The 16352-nt window shown below is 34.9% G+C and overlaps 1 protein-coding gene across 1 annotated transcript in view; it reads right to left on the bottom strand.

Moving 5' to 3' along the window:
* LOC119557636 overlaps positions 1-13516 on the bottom strand; it is a 64367-nt gene extending 50851 nt beyond the window's left edge. The window contains exons 1-2 of the mRNA XM_037870470.1: positions 13279-13516; positions 12711-12773 (exon numbers count right to left, since the gene is read on the bottom strand). The gene's annotated coding sequence lies outside the window, so the exon portion shown is untranslated. The remainder of the gene's footprint in view (positions 1-12710; positions 12774-13278) is intronic.
* Positions 13517-16352: the final 2836 nt, after the last annotated feature.

Here is a 16352-nt window from a genome sequence, read left to right as displayed (position 1 = left end):
AAGTCTTGCCATCTCTATTAACCTTAATAATGTCATCTACCACCTACAATTTTTTACTAAAATACATACTTAAAATGCGTTCTTTTCTTTAAATTATTATTAAAATATTTCCCAACTTGGAAAACTTGCTTATGACATTTTTCCCAGTGTATTGACAGTTGAAGAAGCAGCAGCTGCGCCGACGATGGGCAACATACGCAAATGCAAGCAGCAGAAATTTATGAGCAGCCATTCGCAGGCATCGCCGAGGATCCGCCAACCAAACTGCCACAAGTGGCCAAAAAGATAGAAGCCAGGAGGGTGAAAAGAGCCAAGGATGGCGATGGTGGGTATATACTATATGTATAAGACCCGGGCCAAGTGCAATGACAAAGGCAAATAAATTACAGCATCATTTGCAGGCAGAAGCAGCCGACAAAGTGGCGAAGGAGGCACTAGGAACAGGACCAAGGAGAAGCTTAACTACCATAAATTGGCCAGCGACAATAAAAAAAAAAACGAAGAGAAGAGGGAACAACCAAAGGAGGGAAAGAAACGAACCTCAATCAATGGAAAAATAATTACAAGCGTTACTTTCCCTAGACTGTCTCTTCCTTTTCTCCAGTTTACCCTTCTCTTTCCCTGAGCATTAATCAATGGTAATGGCCATACGCCCAAAAATAAAAAATAAGGGAGTAAATTGGAAGGGATTATAGATTTGGGACTACATTCTCTTAATAATATATTGAATAAAATTTGCAGGTATAAAGATATTTTTGAAGCACCCGCATTTTAGGCTAGTCCTATTTATACAATTTTTTGTAATGTGTTTAAATTTTAATAATTTTTTTATTTCCAGCTTTGGAACTTTTTCTATCCTTTCATCAGCATTTACAAATTATGAATCACTTGCGAGGTTCCAACTCAAAGTTAGTCTTTTTCTACTTTGCTTTTGCAACAATACAAGCAGAAATTATATTGTTTTTCTTCCTTTTTTTTGTAATTGAGCCCCGCATTGTTGGAATGATTGTTGGGAACGGGTTCGCGCTCTTGTCTCGGGGACTTTATGATGTTTTATTGCTTCTTCTTTTCCAACTACCGCCACTTCAGATTCGTTTTCTTGTTGGGCCTTAAAATGGTAAGCTGCTCGACATGACTGTAAGAATTTTAGAAACTTTATTAAGATCTTAAAAATTGAAAAAAAAAAAAAGAATTTTAATTTCGATATTTTAAATTGACAAAAAAAATTTCAGTTTCTCAGATTTTGCATGATAATAAAATCTTATAGTGTTTATATTAAAGTTCTTAATAAAGCAAATAGGTTGATTTTCTTTTTATATTTCCACAACTTTATAAATGTTATTCATGTCGCGCACTGTACTAGGTACACTCCCAAAAGTCATCTTGTCGGCAACAGCAAATGTCTTTGGCTTGGAAAAAAGCATTTTCAAGTGCTTTTTTCGCATTTGCCGCTTGACTGATGCTTTGTTGCTGTTGTTATTGTGGAAATTGTTGCTATAGTTGTTGTTTAAAAATTTTGTTGCAATTTTGTTGGTGTTTTGACTGTTGTCGTACCATGTTGCTGATATTGTTGTTTATGTTTCGGCGTGTTTAGTTATGTTTTCTCCTCACATTTTTCGTGTGTGTGTGTGTTTATTTTTCTTTCGTGTAATATTACGTATACGTCTAGTACGGCTATTGTTGTTTTAATTGGCCCATGTTGAATGTGGCTTTTCGTGTTATTTGTACAGTTTTTAATGCAATTGTTGTTGTTGTCCTGCTCAAATTGCAGGCACATTCGTCTGGCGATTATTAACTTGCAGATTGCACATTTTACAGTCAATTTGGTGCGCAAATCGAGTTTTATGTTTTTTGCTCCCTTTTTCGGTTTTCCATTTTCATTCTTCCATTGCCAACTTCTTGCTCTGTTTCCCCGCCGTACTTTATGTGCAATTTCTTTCGTTACTTTAAAAAAGTTGGAGCATAAAGAGAGATGATTTTCGATAGTTCAGTGTACCAGGTGTACTGATGGACCCTTATAAAAACTTTAAAAATAATTTTTGAAATTCCCCTTCAAAACCCTTTTCTCTTATAAAACCTAATGTATATTTATGTTTAACTAGCTAAGAAAACGTGAAAAACAAGCCATAACTATCTATAGGAATAAAAACAATTAAATTATCGATTGTATGTGAAAATGATCGATAGCTTCGTATCGATATTTTCGATGATTTTTGAAAACCTCTTAGATAATAGCTTGTTCCACTCAAACCAGGCTCCACTGTGAGGTCCAAAAGACCCGCCGACACAAACAAGCCAACAAATCTCCCATAATAATAATTGATAAACACTCGACAGGTTCATGAACCCCTCACACGCACACAAATACAACCATGCCCAAGCCAACCAAATAATACAAAAAGTAAATAAAAAAGTAGAAGTAGAGACAGGGGAGATAGGGCAAGAAACTTCATCGTTTAGTCATTTTTGCTGAATTTCTTATAATTATTTTTAGCTTCAGTTTTTCTGCCTCCATTTGTGAGTCACGTGGCAGGGGGATTCCCCTGGCTGCGCCCCTTGCCAAATGGACTTTTAATTGTTTAGCAAAAAAAAATAAAGAGCATGGAAAACAAAACTCGATGTCTTTTGAAGTAATTATTAAAAGTTGATGATTTTTACGCATTTGGCGAGCAAATTGATTTTGATAGTTTATTTTTGCTGTTCGCGAACTCAGTTGGAAGTTTGTGTTGTTTTTTGCATTTTTTGCACCTACTAAGAAAAACAGAACAGAAAACCTCAATAATTAAATAAATAGCCACTACTTTTTTAGTTATATGTAGCTATAATAACAGGCAAAATTTGTTTATCCAACATTTTTTTTATTATTCTGTTTATAAACAACGTTCTAGATAATTTTTAAATTGATCAACAAAAGCCATTTAAGTAATATTTATAGTACTTCTATTGTTTTGTTTTTAATTCTAATCAAAATTAATTTTTATTGAAAGAAACAGAGATGATTTGCAAAAGTTTCAGTTAATCTATCACAGATGATTATATTTCTTTTTTTGCGATGTGTGGGAATTTTTCGTTTCGTTTGGAACCCCTTTCCAGTAACTGGTCATGGGCCATAGCCAATCGGTTTTGAAATGCAATAAAGCGTGATTTTCCAAACTGAAGCGTAACGAGCAACGAACGAGCAGCTACAAAGGCAGACACATAAACATGGTTCCAGTTATATACATATACATCTAGTATGTTAAATATATATTCAGTCTCGGGTACATTGCAAAATAAACACCTGAAGCGAGACAGATAGAGGAACAAAAACAATAGCAAGCCCAATTCGTAGGGCCAAAACGTAATCTCTTTTGTAGCCCCGAGGGCCAAAAAGGGGTTAACTTGGGTGGGGGCGATGGTTTAAAACGAAAGTGAACCCAGGCTCCATATCATCTCAACCAAGCCAAACCAAACTAACCCACAAAATCAAGGTGATTTCGCTTCGACGATTGCAGCAGAGCGAAATGTGGATGGAAAAAAGGAGAAAATGCAGATGGAAAATGTTTTAAAACTCAAATGGAAATTGTGTGGAAACGAAGTAGTTGCAAAATTAACTCAAATCTGCATAAAAAACCAATCCACTAGCCATTATTATTAAGCACTTATGAAATGCACCATAAAACAATAAGTTGATAAGATTAATGATGGGCAACCAGACACAATCAATGTAAGCGATTAAGTAAGCAATCAGATACAAAATTGAGTTTTCATCTAAGTTCTTCGTAAATATGTTTCAATTGACGCCAAACCAATTATACAAATTATGACCAAGTGTAAAACTAAGATGGATTGCACATTTGATAAAAATCGATAGGCACAGCGATAATTTCGATATCTAAGAAATCAATTTAGATACAGATTTCTGATCGTAATGATTAACAAATTTAATTACGAATTAAAATCAATTAAGTCAGAAATACATTTATATATTTAAACATCATTTTAGTTATAATTAAATTTGGATCAAACAGCAATTGATAAAATTCGATAGGCACAGCGATAATTTCGATATCTTTGAACTCATTTAAGTTGGAGATCTAAAACATTACCAATTATATCCAGTCAATAGGCAATCAATACCAATATATTAAGATAATTTAACATAGATTTCAGCGATAATCAATCAAATTTCGATGAAATAATAGCTAAGGCTATGTAGATAATACTATATTAGTTTCAGTTGTTCTTTCACCGAAATAGACAGGAGAAAACTTTTCATGCCAGATGGAAAAACAAGAAACATGAAACAAAGACCACATTTCCGCAAAAACTTTTTTGGTGGCCAAGCAACTTTTCCGCAAAAACAAATTCGATATTTCCAGTTGAGGTCCAGCGATTTGCCACTTCACGCATTTCGAATTCCCTTTCGGATGACAATAAGTAGATTCAGATACAAATGCGAAGATACATTTGCAAGATACATTTTGCCGCCAGCTTTTCACCGGGAAAGGGGGCGGTGGCATAAAAAGGGGAGTGGCGGTTTATGGGAGGGGTGAGTGGGTGGCCCAAAGGGAATGCTTATCGGGCTTATCATGCGTAAATGATAAATGGAATTGAAGCAAACATTTTTCGGTACTCCGTTTTTGGTGCGCTGCTTTTTTTCTCTGGTTTATTTCTCGGTTTTTCGGTTTTGGTTCCGGTTTCAGTTTCGGCTTGTGGCTTTTGTATCTCTCGTATTGTTTTTATTTTGGATTTTTCTTTCACGCTTATCGCATCGTTTGCATTGTCAAATCTCCCAAAAAACCAGAAAAAGACGACAAACAATTGCAACATTGAAAAATGTTAAATTAAATAAATAACTAGGCGGAGGTGGTTGGGATGCCTGGTTGGGCAATTTCCAAATGGAAGATTTGTGTCACCGAGGGTCACCACTGGGGCAGTAAATCTTCGCCAGCTTGTGGGGTTTGCTCTGCTATCTTTTCAGTAGGATTTCGGCCAGATACAGTGGTTTACTGATTGCTTTATGGAATTATGGGTCAAGCACAAGTCTTTTTTATTAATTTATGTTACTTTTGAATTTGTTATTTATTTGTTTAATTTGTAAATATTTTTTTTAATAGTTCTATATATTTATTATATATAATACCTTTTGAATACCTCTCATTTAAATGGATTTTATTCTTAGTTTTGAGAGGATAGCTTTATATAAATAGAGGTCATACCACTTTATGTCACATTATCCCCCCCCTTTATTGGCTTTTATTGGAGGAATTTCCGTTTGGTCGATAGTCAATATTATCCGCCTGACATTTAATTTAATACTTTGCTCCTTGGCTCATCCGACTAAGTGGCGACCTCCTGAAAATGTGTCGTGTTTGTCACCCCTTCCCTGAACTTTGACCCCACCCCCAGCTGTCTATCTGTCTGTCAGCTGTCTTGGCTTTCGCTTTTGTAGCCATTGCACTCGATTCTCATAATTTGCATTGACCTACACTTGTCTGCAGATTGACATTTGCCATCGGCTGTTGGACATCTCGCCGCAGAGAAAGGGAAATGTAGGATCTTTCCCCATTTTTGCTGGGAAAGGGATTTCGAGTCCCCTTGATCCCCCGTATCCTTTTCTCTGCCTTTGACACGAGACAAAAGCAGCTATGAAGTCGAGTAGTTATATGAAACAATGCACATGTCCCATTTGCACAGCGAAAAATTTATGTTTTCATCACCTATTAATGTTATAGGATACGAAAAAGCTTAAAGTTGTGAAAATACAATTGATGATTATAGATTTTATAAGCTTGTTGTTTATAAGAAAATCTATAAATATTTATTAAATTGTTTAACATATTTATAAAAAAAAATTAATTTATTAAAAACCCTTGAACACCTCCACTAACCTATTATTCATTTGATTTTAGTAAATCGTTTTGTGGTAATCCAAATGCGAAAAATTAATGGTCATAGATAAGCCAACTTTTTAATGAATTCAATTCACTTTGGTATATATTAAAATTAATTGAAAATAAATATATAAAATTCCCCTGAAACTTAATGTTACCCATTTTCTGTAGCTTTTTTTTCATTAGATTTTAATCTTTATATTTTAAAGATTTTCTTGGGCCTTTAACATTTTTCTCTGTGTGCATTGACCACTTTTCCCTCTGCCGGAGATATCTCCTTATTCATTTTCCCCTGCGGCTGGCATCTCATGCAATTGCACATTTCCCTCATTTTTTCCGATGTTGTTGTGGCTGTTGTCATGTTATATAGCACACAATTTACTGGCTCAACTGTTTCAACTTCAATTACAGCTGGATGTTATGAGTTTGGAGACCGGGTTTTGCGGAAAAGGGGTTCATGTCTGGCCTCCTCTCTTTGCGGTTATGTTTCATTTCACTTTAACAAACATTCTGTTTGTTTGCCACAATGTGTGTTTAAAAAGAAAATGCATAAATCCAAAAATAAAGTCCTTATGTTTCTGTTTCGACTGGAATCCTTTTCCGACGGACTGCATTCTCTGTTCCTCGAAATATTGTCACTCGTAGCCGTGAATAATAGTTTAAATTTTATAAAAATCCCAACGAAGCCGTGAAAAGAGCCAACGGCTTTCGCGACATTCCAGGTATTTCATATTTTCACAGAATATTCTCAGGAAATTTATTAAGGTATTTAACAAGTGCAGCAAATATTTTTTGCAAGAATTCAAAGGCAAGGTGGCTGAATATTGATTGCATAGCTCCAATCTCTAGTAGTTTTAAGATTGGGACGTTTACAACTTTAAAACGAAAGTAAAAATGTATATTTAAAAATCAAACTGATATAAATAATTAATTTAATGTAAAATCAAACACAAACGTTGGGTTTATCTAAAAGATTGAAATCATACATATTTACAAAGTGAATAAAATTGAAAACCCTAATTGCTAGCTCGGCATTCGTTTAAATAATTTTGATTTCTGATAAGCCTTTAATCACTGCTAACAGCATTCATCACGTCTCGCATGAAATTTAAATTAAATTAGCATAACAAAATTGCGGAAATAAATGGGGAAAATAAAACGTACACTATACATTAAATAGAGAAATTACTAAGCTCATTAAGTTTAGATAGTTTGTAAGATACGATTTAAAATATTTAGCTATTTAAAAAAAACGATTTAAAGGCACTTTAAATGGGGTCTGGAGATTGATTAATTAAGGCTTCTCTTCTTACAACTTCATTCACATTTTGCAACTGAATAAGCCCCCCTTTTTTGGGCCCACTCCTTTGTAAAACAGGTATAACCTGGAGACCCACAACCCATTTAGCCGCGTTGGCAGTGCAAAACATGTTAATTTGTGGGCTACAAAATGCAACCGATGATTGCCTGAGCATTTACTTGGTGCGTGTGTGGGCCAAATAGCAATTGATTGGGTTAATTGGTGGGGTTAAGAGGGGCTGACAAGGCCATCTGAAGTGCCGATTTCAAAGCTTTTCCCAGGGGCACTTCCTACTTTCTAACCCAAAACGCAAACCTCTGGTTTCCTCTCGCGTTATACAACTTTTACCCCACATACGGGTTTCATTTTGCCATATATCATTTTATATCATAATATTATCCGTTATTGTTGTTGACTTTGTTGTTTCTGGTTGCCCGCAACAATTCATTTTCCCCCAGTTTGATTGAATCATGTCGCGGGATTTTAATGCAATTTTCCCCATCCAAGACCCATTTAATTGGAATTCCAATTTGGTAGCTGCAGAAAAAAAATCGCCGATCCACAATCCACAACCACAACAACAACACAAATTGTTTTTCATCTCATTATTGCAAGTGGTCAAAGTAATTCATAACACACACACAGAGAGTCGATATTGAAAAAAAGAGGCGGGAAAATCTACTGGTTTGTTTATCCGCCAGCTTTTCACACGACAGGGAAATAATAATTTATTATTCCGATTAATCGGGGCTTAACCAAGCTGAGGTTAGGCTATATAATTTAAGAACATTGTGGGAATCTCTGAAATGCGGATATTAAAATATATCACCAGTTTTTTCAGTGCATCTCTTAATTGTACAGCACTTAATCATTAAACTGTTGTTTAATGGGTCTGTATTAAATGATTTTTAATAGTATTAAATGCGGTTGTCATTTCTTTAATTCTTTAAAAGCTTTTAAAACCGTTTCCTATTAAAACTTATACTTTAGAAATCCCTCTAAACTTAAGGAATCTTTCAATTTAACCCAAAGACTTGAAGACAACCTTCTTAAACATTCCACTCTTTCCCCACATTCTTCTCCTTTTGTTCTAGTCGACAAATCTTATCCAACATCTTTCGCCATTTTCCCCCAGCCCAAATTCTAACCCACTCACATTGCAGCAAAATGTGCGGAAAGCAGAGTCAATTTGCTGACTTACATAAAAAGTGCATATGCAACCATTCCGGGCTTCCCGGCTTTTCCATTTTCCTTTTTTCCGCTCTTCTCCTTGAAAACACCAGGAAGTGAAATTTTCATATGGGCGCTAGTTGAAAATGTACAACACTTTGCTTGGGATGACTCGGAAAAAAAAAACAAGATAGCCAAAAAACAGAAAAATGGAAAAACAAAATCGCCCACGAAAAATACTTGCAAATGCTCCAAATCTCGGCCAGAAAAAATGAAAACGGGACAGGAGGTGGCAGTTATATCCTGGCATCCAGGCAATGCCTCCTGGGAATTACCTTGGTTATTGTTTCAACATTTTTATCTGCCCGCCCTCGACAGCAGGAAAAATAAAGAGGGAACAGGTGAAGTGATACAAGCACACAACAAAAATGTGGGGGACTAGGGGCTTAGGATCCCAAAACAAAAACGGAAGAGGGGTGCATTACATATGCCACGAGTGCGTTTGGGCATAAATCCCAATTTAATCCATCCGGCTTTTAGTTTTGTACATTTTCTATCTCTACTTTTCTCTGGGCCAGGGTTTCCCCATTCTCTAAATACAGTAGTATCCCCTTTATTTTAGGTTAAGGACTAAATATCCATTTACGGCTTAGTTGTTGTTTAAATAGTTGGGAATTTTGGCAGAGCTCTTTATAAAATATTCATAAACTATTGTGTAACAGGTCTACTCATTAAATGGAAATTTGTTATAAATATTTCGAGTTGAATCTGTTATATATACATTAATAGCTTGGTTCTTTTTTAAATAATTGGAAATTTTGGCATAGCTCTTTATAAAGTATTCATAAACTATTGTGCAATAGATCTATTCATTGAACATACATTTATTTAAAATATGTTGAGTTTATTCTACTTATAGTTTATTATATTTGGAAAGTGTAAAAATAAATATAATTTCAGATAGGAAAGTTAGTACTTGTCAAATAGAAGCATGCCCTAATTAGCTTATTTTTAGAAATGTAACAATTTATTCTTTAGTATAATAAAAACATTACCTTTTGGATTTTATTTAATTTAAAATTAAGAGTGGGCAAACTTCGTTACTGTTAAAGTCACGAGAAACTCGTTGCATTGCCATGTTTTTATTATATTTTGTTATGCTTTTTTTTTGCATTTTCTGGCCGGTTTGTAGCACTCCCCGATGAATTTGCTGAAAACTGTTGGCAGTTTGCTTGTCCGAGCCAACATTTTCGTGTTTTGTATTTTTGTGTTTTATATTTCTACCTTTAAATGCTTGTTCTGGGGTCTGGACTGTCTACCTGCCACTAAGCTGCGTTTCAAAACAATAAAAGATAAGCCGACCAAATACCATGGGGATTGCCCCCGATCTGCGGCCGAAAAACCTGGCAAATCAGTACTTTCCTGCATTCAGACTTCGCTGTTTCCTTCGATTGCTTCTATTGAAATAGAAACTTATCAATATCTGTTGGCCTCTGGAAACACAATCGTGGCACAAAAAGAAACCAGCAAATGGCATTACATGGGGTAGAAAAACTTTGATAGGCGCCAGGCGCGATCGCGATTGTCGAACACAAACGATTGAATCACTCACTCGGCGGCAACAACTCCGATTCCGATATGCAATCAAGGTCAAAGGTTCAACAGCAGAGGCAAAGAGCACTTCGAACATATAGTCGACCATCTGATACCCATCATCATACGGACTTTCAGATATTACTATAAATAAATACTAATTAATGATTGAATGAAGTGATTCTTTATAGGGTGCTTCAAGAATAGAACAAAAATCTAGACATCAAGCTCTGAATATTTATGACTGCCCGTTGAAAGAGAATATGACTAAGCTTTGACCTTTCTTTCTTCTGGCCCCTCCTTTCTCTTTCACCATTCAACTTGTCACCCATTTTCGCTTATCAACTCCACTTTCTGTTTCCATTTCCATTTTTCCAGCTCATGTGAATGCGATAAGCCTGCTGCCGTCTCTTTCTTTCGCCAAATAGCCGTCTCTTTCTCTTTTCCTGAATGTGGCAAAACAAGGATATTATATGAATATTTTAAGATATTGCAAATATACACATTTTTGCAAGTAAATTAAAAAAAAATAATAAATGAAAATACCATTTTCAGATTATATTTAAAAAAAAAATGAAAAAGTATCTTAAGGAGATTGAACTTAGCTTTTTATACTAATTTAGGTTTCTTAAAATATTAAGGCTACTATTTTATTATTATTATTTTTTCCAGTGCACTTGAGAAGCTTTTCAATTAGCTTTGGCCAAAAAAAACAACTTAAAACCAGAAAACTCGACACATTGAAATGCATTTTCGACTTACGACAAAGTTGAAGTCAAAGTTTGTTTGAAGGCCAACTGCAGCTTAATTCTTCTTCTTCCCTGCCTGTTCAGCTTCTTCTTGTTTTAGCCAAAGAGAAGAGAAGCCTTACAAAATGCACTGAAAAAGCAGACACAATAAATGCAACAAAAAATAGGTATATATAAATGAAAAAAGAAAAACCGCCTGTCGAGACACATTTTAGCAATAAATGCAAACTGCGAAAGAAGTGGAAAAATATAAGAGAAAAAATAAACAACAATAAAGCAACCAGCAAATCACGACGGTAGAAAAAGAAGAAGCGCGAACCAGGTAATCAGCACCACCAAAATGGCACAGTGGGTCAAAAATATAGTTGATATTATATTACTGGTAAGTAGAACAAAAAAATTAATAATCAAGCTTAAGTGGAACAAGTTAGTAATCATAAATATTATATTTTCCAGCAATATAATTTAGAACTTTTCGATTAAATTGGGTCAAGTTTAGAATTAGTTATGATTATAATGGTATACCTATATAATATCTCTGAAATCCTAATCATAACAAATAGCTTTTACTTATAGCAAAATAAATATGTATATGTTACTTGTTATTCTAATATGATAATCAAAAATATAGTTGATATTGTATTGCTAGTATGTAAAACCAACAAGCTTAATGTGGAACATATACTAACAAGTTAGTAATCATAAATATTCTGTTTTGCAGCCATATAATTTGCCACTTTTCGATTAAATTGGGAAAAGTTTACAATTAATTATGATTTTAATGTATAATTCTAGTGATATTATATATGTTAACATTACTAGAATCCTAATTATAACAAATAGTTTTTCTTAAAACAAAATAAAATTTTTATATTTTACTTGTTATACTAATATGATAATCAGCTCATTATGTTATTTTCAGATTCAATTTATACATTTAATATTTAATATAATCATATAAAATAAAATATATTTATTTATAAATATAAATGAAACTAAACATATTAGTTATTTAGGGAATTTTTACAGTAAACTGAGGAGTTTCGGCCCACTGTTTCCACAGGAAGCCGGCAAGAAGAAGCATTGGAGGGAAAAAGCGAGCCAAACAAAAGGTAAAGGTAAAATGTAGTTTGGCTGAGCAGCTGCTGCTTTTCCCCGCTTTTTGCTTTTGCTCTGCGATCGCGTTTACCTGGTGTCCCTTATTTCACCTCTTACCTCTCACCTTTTCGTTACCTGTTCGCTTTTGAGGCAGGAAGGAAGGGGGAGGGGTGGAAACAGGGCGAGGGGATGGGAAGAGGCAATAAACCTGCTGCAACGACCCGAAAAATTTGCATCGGCAGCGGAAAAAGGGGAAGGAAATGGAAAGAAACGCATCGAAATTCCCAGGCATTTATGAGCAATTTCCATAATTTTTAAAACGATATATGTAAGTCACTGGGACAAAGGTAATACAAAAGGCTATATAAACACTTATCAATCGAAAATATTACCTATTACATTATAATATAATACATAATATTGCCTATTAATGATAAACATGAAGAAACTTTTGCAATAAAGTTACTAATTTTTCTATTTTTATTTCAATTAAACAATAACAAGTATTCGTAAATGGGTAAGTAAACTTTGCGAAAAGAGAGAAGTTGGTAAGACTAAAATTTCTTTGAGAAAATGTTGCATATTCCCTGAAAGCGTTATAAAGCCGAATTTCTCCAAGTGTATGGGTGACAAATGGATAATCTTAGTGCGGGTGGGTGGCAGGTAACAACATAGAAACAATAATCCGGAAATTTTCAAATGGTTCAAGCCAAATTGAGAAAAAAGAAACCCAAAACCGAACCAAATCGAAAATAAACGAAATGCTATCCAAAATAGTAATCGTAATTGTTGGTTCATATTTTTAGTCCCCCCCCCTCCACGAATTCATGTATTTTCCGATTTTGTTTAGGCATGTACAAAAAACCAGTGAAAGTTCTCAGCGAACGTGTCGCAACATAATCAAACACGAAACAAAAAACTTACCTCACTTCCAGTTGAACGTAATTCCAATTAATTGCGCGAGGCGAGATCCAATTCCATTTGATTCTTGAAATAAAAAACCAAAAAAAAACACTCAGAAACAACCGAAAAAAATTATAAACAAAAATTGTTGGGTGTATTTTTCATAACAATTTCACAATATTTGCAATTGCATATTTGTTGTGGTTTTTGGTTTTTAATAACTGGTTTTCTTTTGTCAATTTGTGATATTTATTGTTATTCACTTTTTGAAACAATATATTACAGAATGTGTTATTTGTTGAATTGTATGTTTTTTTTAATTATTTTTCAATTTATAGCTTAAATATTGCCTTGTTAATAGGTTAAAATATAGTGGCAATTGTGATTTCTACATATGTTTATTCACATACTATTTTAATAACTTAAATTTAATAATTGTTTGCTTTTAATAATGGTTTATAAATATTGTAATTGTTTATTAGAACTTCTTTAGGATTATTTACTGTTTGTTTGTTTGCGCAAAAACACGGACTAACAAAAACAAACACCTGCAAACGCGCGCAACTTGCACAAGCTTGTCGACATTTACCGTTGCTCTGCCGCTGTTGCGCCTGCGCTGCGTCGACGTCAACGCCGAAAACGCTGCAACTTGCACCCTGGGACTTTATTTTGTTGTTGCTGCGCGTGCGTGCAACTCGCGGCACAGAAAAAAAAGCGAAAACAGAACACACTGAAAACCGAAAACAAACTCCGCTAAAATAAACCGACGGATAACAACGAAACAACAACGAAAACGGAGCGAAGCGGAGCGGACACAACCGCGGCGATCGACGATCAAACTAACAGAGATGGGGAAACATCGATGGAAACATCGATGTCACATGTGATCGATGTTTTCAAAGCGTCGGTAATCGATGTTTGGCACGCCAACATCGATGTTTTCCATATCTTTCCCGGCGGCTGCTCTCTCGCTCACGCTCTCTCTTTTCGGAGAGCAAGATCAGAAATCTTTTATCTCGCTTTTTTACTGATACTTACGGTTGCTTACGTTTACTTACGTTCGCTTACGTTTGCTCACGCTCATACACAAAAATACTGAAATCGATCAAAAAAACGACCGTACTGCGTGATCGAAAAATCGCACATCGCTGCTTAAAAAAATACTAAAGCCCAATTTCCACTACGCAGTATTTTAGGATTTTTCAATTAAAAGCTATCGATGTTTCTCCACCTCCAATGAAATCAGTCTGCTTTTCTTATTCTCACAGCTTCATGCATTTTATATTATCTGTCTTAACTAGTACTTCGGATTGCCGACTGGAATATTTAGATTTAATCTGAATTTTCAATTAGTTAATTAAAAAATGCTTACATTTTTTATATACATTTGGCGAGACCGATGTCTTAAGCAAGAGTTGTAATTTCGGCTCGTTTGGTCTAACCGTTTTTTTTTCTAGAAACCTCCTCCATTTTTATTTATATTCAAAAATCGTCTGTTTGGACGAAGAATTTTATTAAACTACATTTAAAATTTTTGCTTAATAAAAAAATATTTAGACTTAATCTGAATTTTCAATTGATTAAATAAAAAATGCTTACATATTTTATATACATTTGTCGAGAACGATGACTTGTTAAGCAGAGAGTTGTAATTTTAGCTCGGTCTAACCGATTATTTTCTAGAAACCTCCATTTGTATTAAAATTTAGAAATCGTCTGTTTGTACGAAGAATTTTATTAAACGTTTTTGCTTAAAAAAAACCCCTGAAGTCCTTAAATGTTTTCTTCCCATGGGTCGAGCAGCTTCTGTGTGGCCGAGTGTCAACACACGAAATCTACCAGTGGTCCTTGAACTAATTTATTGTATGCCCGCGAGATCCCCAGAAGACCATTGACCGGCCATCCAGCTGGTTCCGGAAAGTCTTTCAGGGCTGGATGGCCCGGGATATTCCTGCCGGCATTTTTGGGTTGCAAAAAACACATATTGATTTATAATATATTTATGGCCTAAATTATGTCATCGGCTGACTGTTTGGCTGCTACACGCGATATTATAATCCCTGCAAATCCTGAGATCATCAATTATGTTGACAATCCGATTGTCATCAATTTTCTGCAATCAAGCTCCTGGATTATCTGACATTTTACGGAACTATCCATTGCTATCCGCGTTTGTCAATAGAGCTTTACAAATATTCTGGCAGGGTTCTCGAAACTTTTAAAAACTGTGGAGTACACATCAGATATGGAGGATGTGTTCTCATAATTTCTTATGAAAGTGTCCTTCATGTGTGTCCCAACCTAAAAACTTTATAATCAATTTTTTCATCATTGCTTGGCTTTTTAAAAAAAGGATTAAGTGCTTGATTACTCGGATTCAAATATACACATAAGACAGATTTACATATAACATACATGTTCACATAGAGAATCGCTGAAGCGAACAACTGATCGGCATAAGCAAGTCCTATCAGAAGGGAGATGACGTAAAATTTCAGTTGCTCCGAAAAAAATGCAAAACAACGCAAATCTAAATGAAATTATTCATTTGCTTTTAGACAATTAATCTAGGATGAGATTTTCATGCAAGCGTAGTAAAAATTGGATAGGGACTATTGTGGGCCGACAGTGACGCCACGAGAATATTCACAAGTTCGAACCATTTGGACCTTTTCAATTATTTATAAAGCCTTCCTTGCATGCGGTTCTTGACTACATCCATTTTGTAAGCCACCATTTTGGTATTTGGATGCGCCTACAAAGGCTTTCTTTAGTTAAATAATGTACGTTTAGGTGCAACAAGTGCCAGGTCTTGCCAAGAAGAACATAAGCTGCACGTTGCTCATTTCCTTAAGAAAACATAGCTATGTTTTTTCAAGACTAGAACCAAATGCTGAGTTCCGAGCTGTCGGAAGGGTCCTGCACCACCGAAAATTTCCATATTCAAATGGATTTCGCGGAGAGTGGGACCACATTTTTATTTCAGTAGTTTTAGTATTTCAGTATTTTTTCCGAGTTAAGATGGCATCTTTACTTGGCGTTTCGGGATTTAATTGAAAAAGAGTTGCATTTGCAGTGCAACTTTCGCAAGTCAGATGGTATAGGACCATCCAACCGCTCGGAACTCAGCAAATCATCTCGTCGTGGAAGAAGATATTTCTTCGATTTGTTTAATATGTCCAACTTATGCCCCTCTTGGCAAGACCTGGCAACTTTTTTTACTAAAACAAAACACTTTAGTAAAAAAGAATTGGTCAAAGTTGTTGCTATGAAACAAATTTTCCATTGGATTCTTACCGTTTTACCAACTTACGTTTGTAATCTTTTTTTTTAAATTAAATTTCAGAATTGAGTTTTTGCTGAATTTAAAACAAAATTGTATGGTAAATCGTACACGACCGTCACAACCATATGTAATATAATGTAATTTCATTTAATTTGTGACTACAAACTAGTGTCGTTCGTTGCAAATAACGGCTGCAAGAAGCCTTCCTTGAAAAGATTAATAACCTCAAAGTGCTCTTTCTAACATTAAATTGAGAGATGATGATTTCGGTGTGCGTCTGCAATCACATCATAAGAACAACGTCCCAACTCATCGGAGTCCCCTGAAATCCTGTAGGTTACTCACTATTCCGAAGCTCTTTTAAGAGCTCTTTACTC

This window comes from Drosophila subpulchrella, chromosome X (genome assembly GCF_014743375.2).
Source record: "Drosophila subpulchrella strain 33 F10 #4 breed RU33 chromosome X, RU_Dsub_v1.1 Primary Assembly, whole genome shotgun sequence".
NCBI classification, from domain to species: Eukaryota; Metazoa; Arthropoda; class Insecta; order Diptera; family Drosophilidae; genus Drosophila; species Drosophila subpulchrella.
This window is presented reverse-complemented; position numbering and strand designations above follow the sequence as displayed.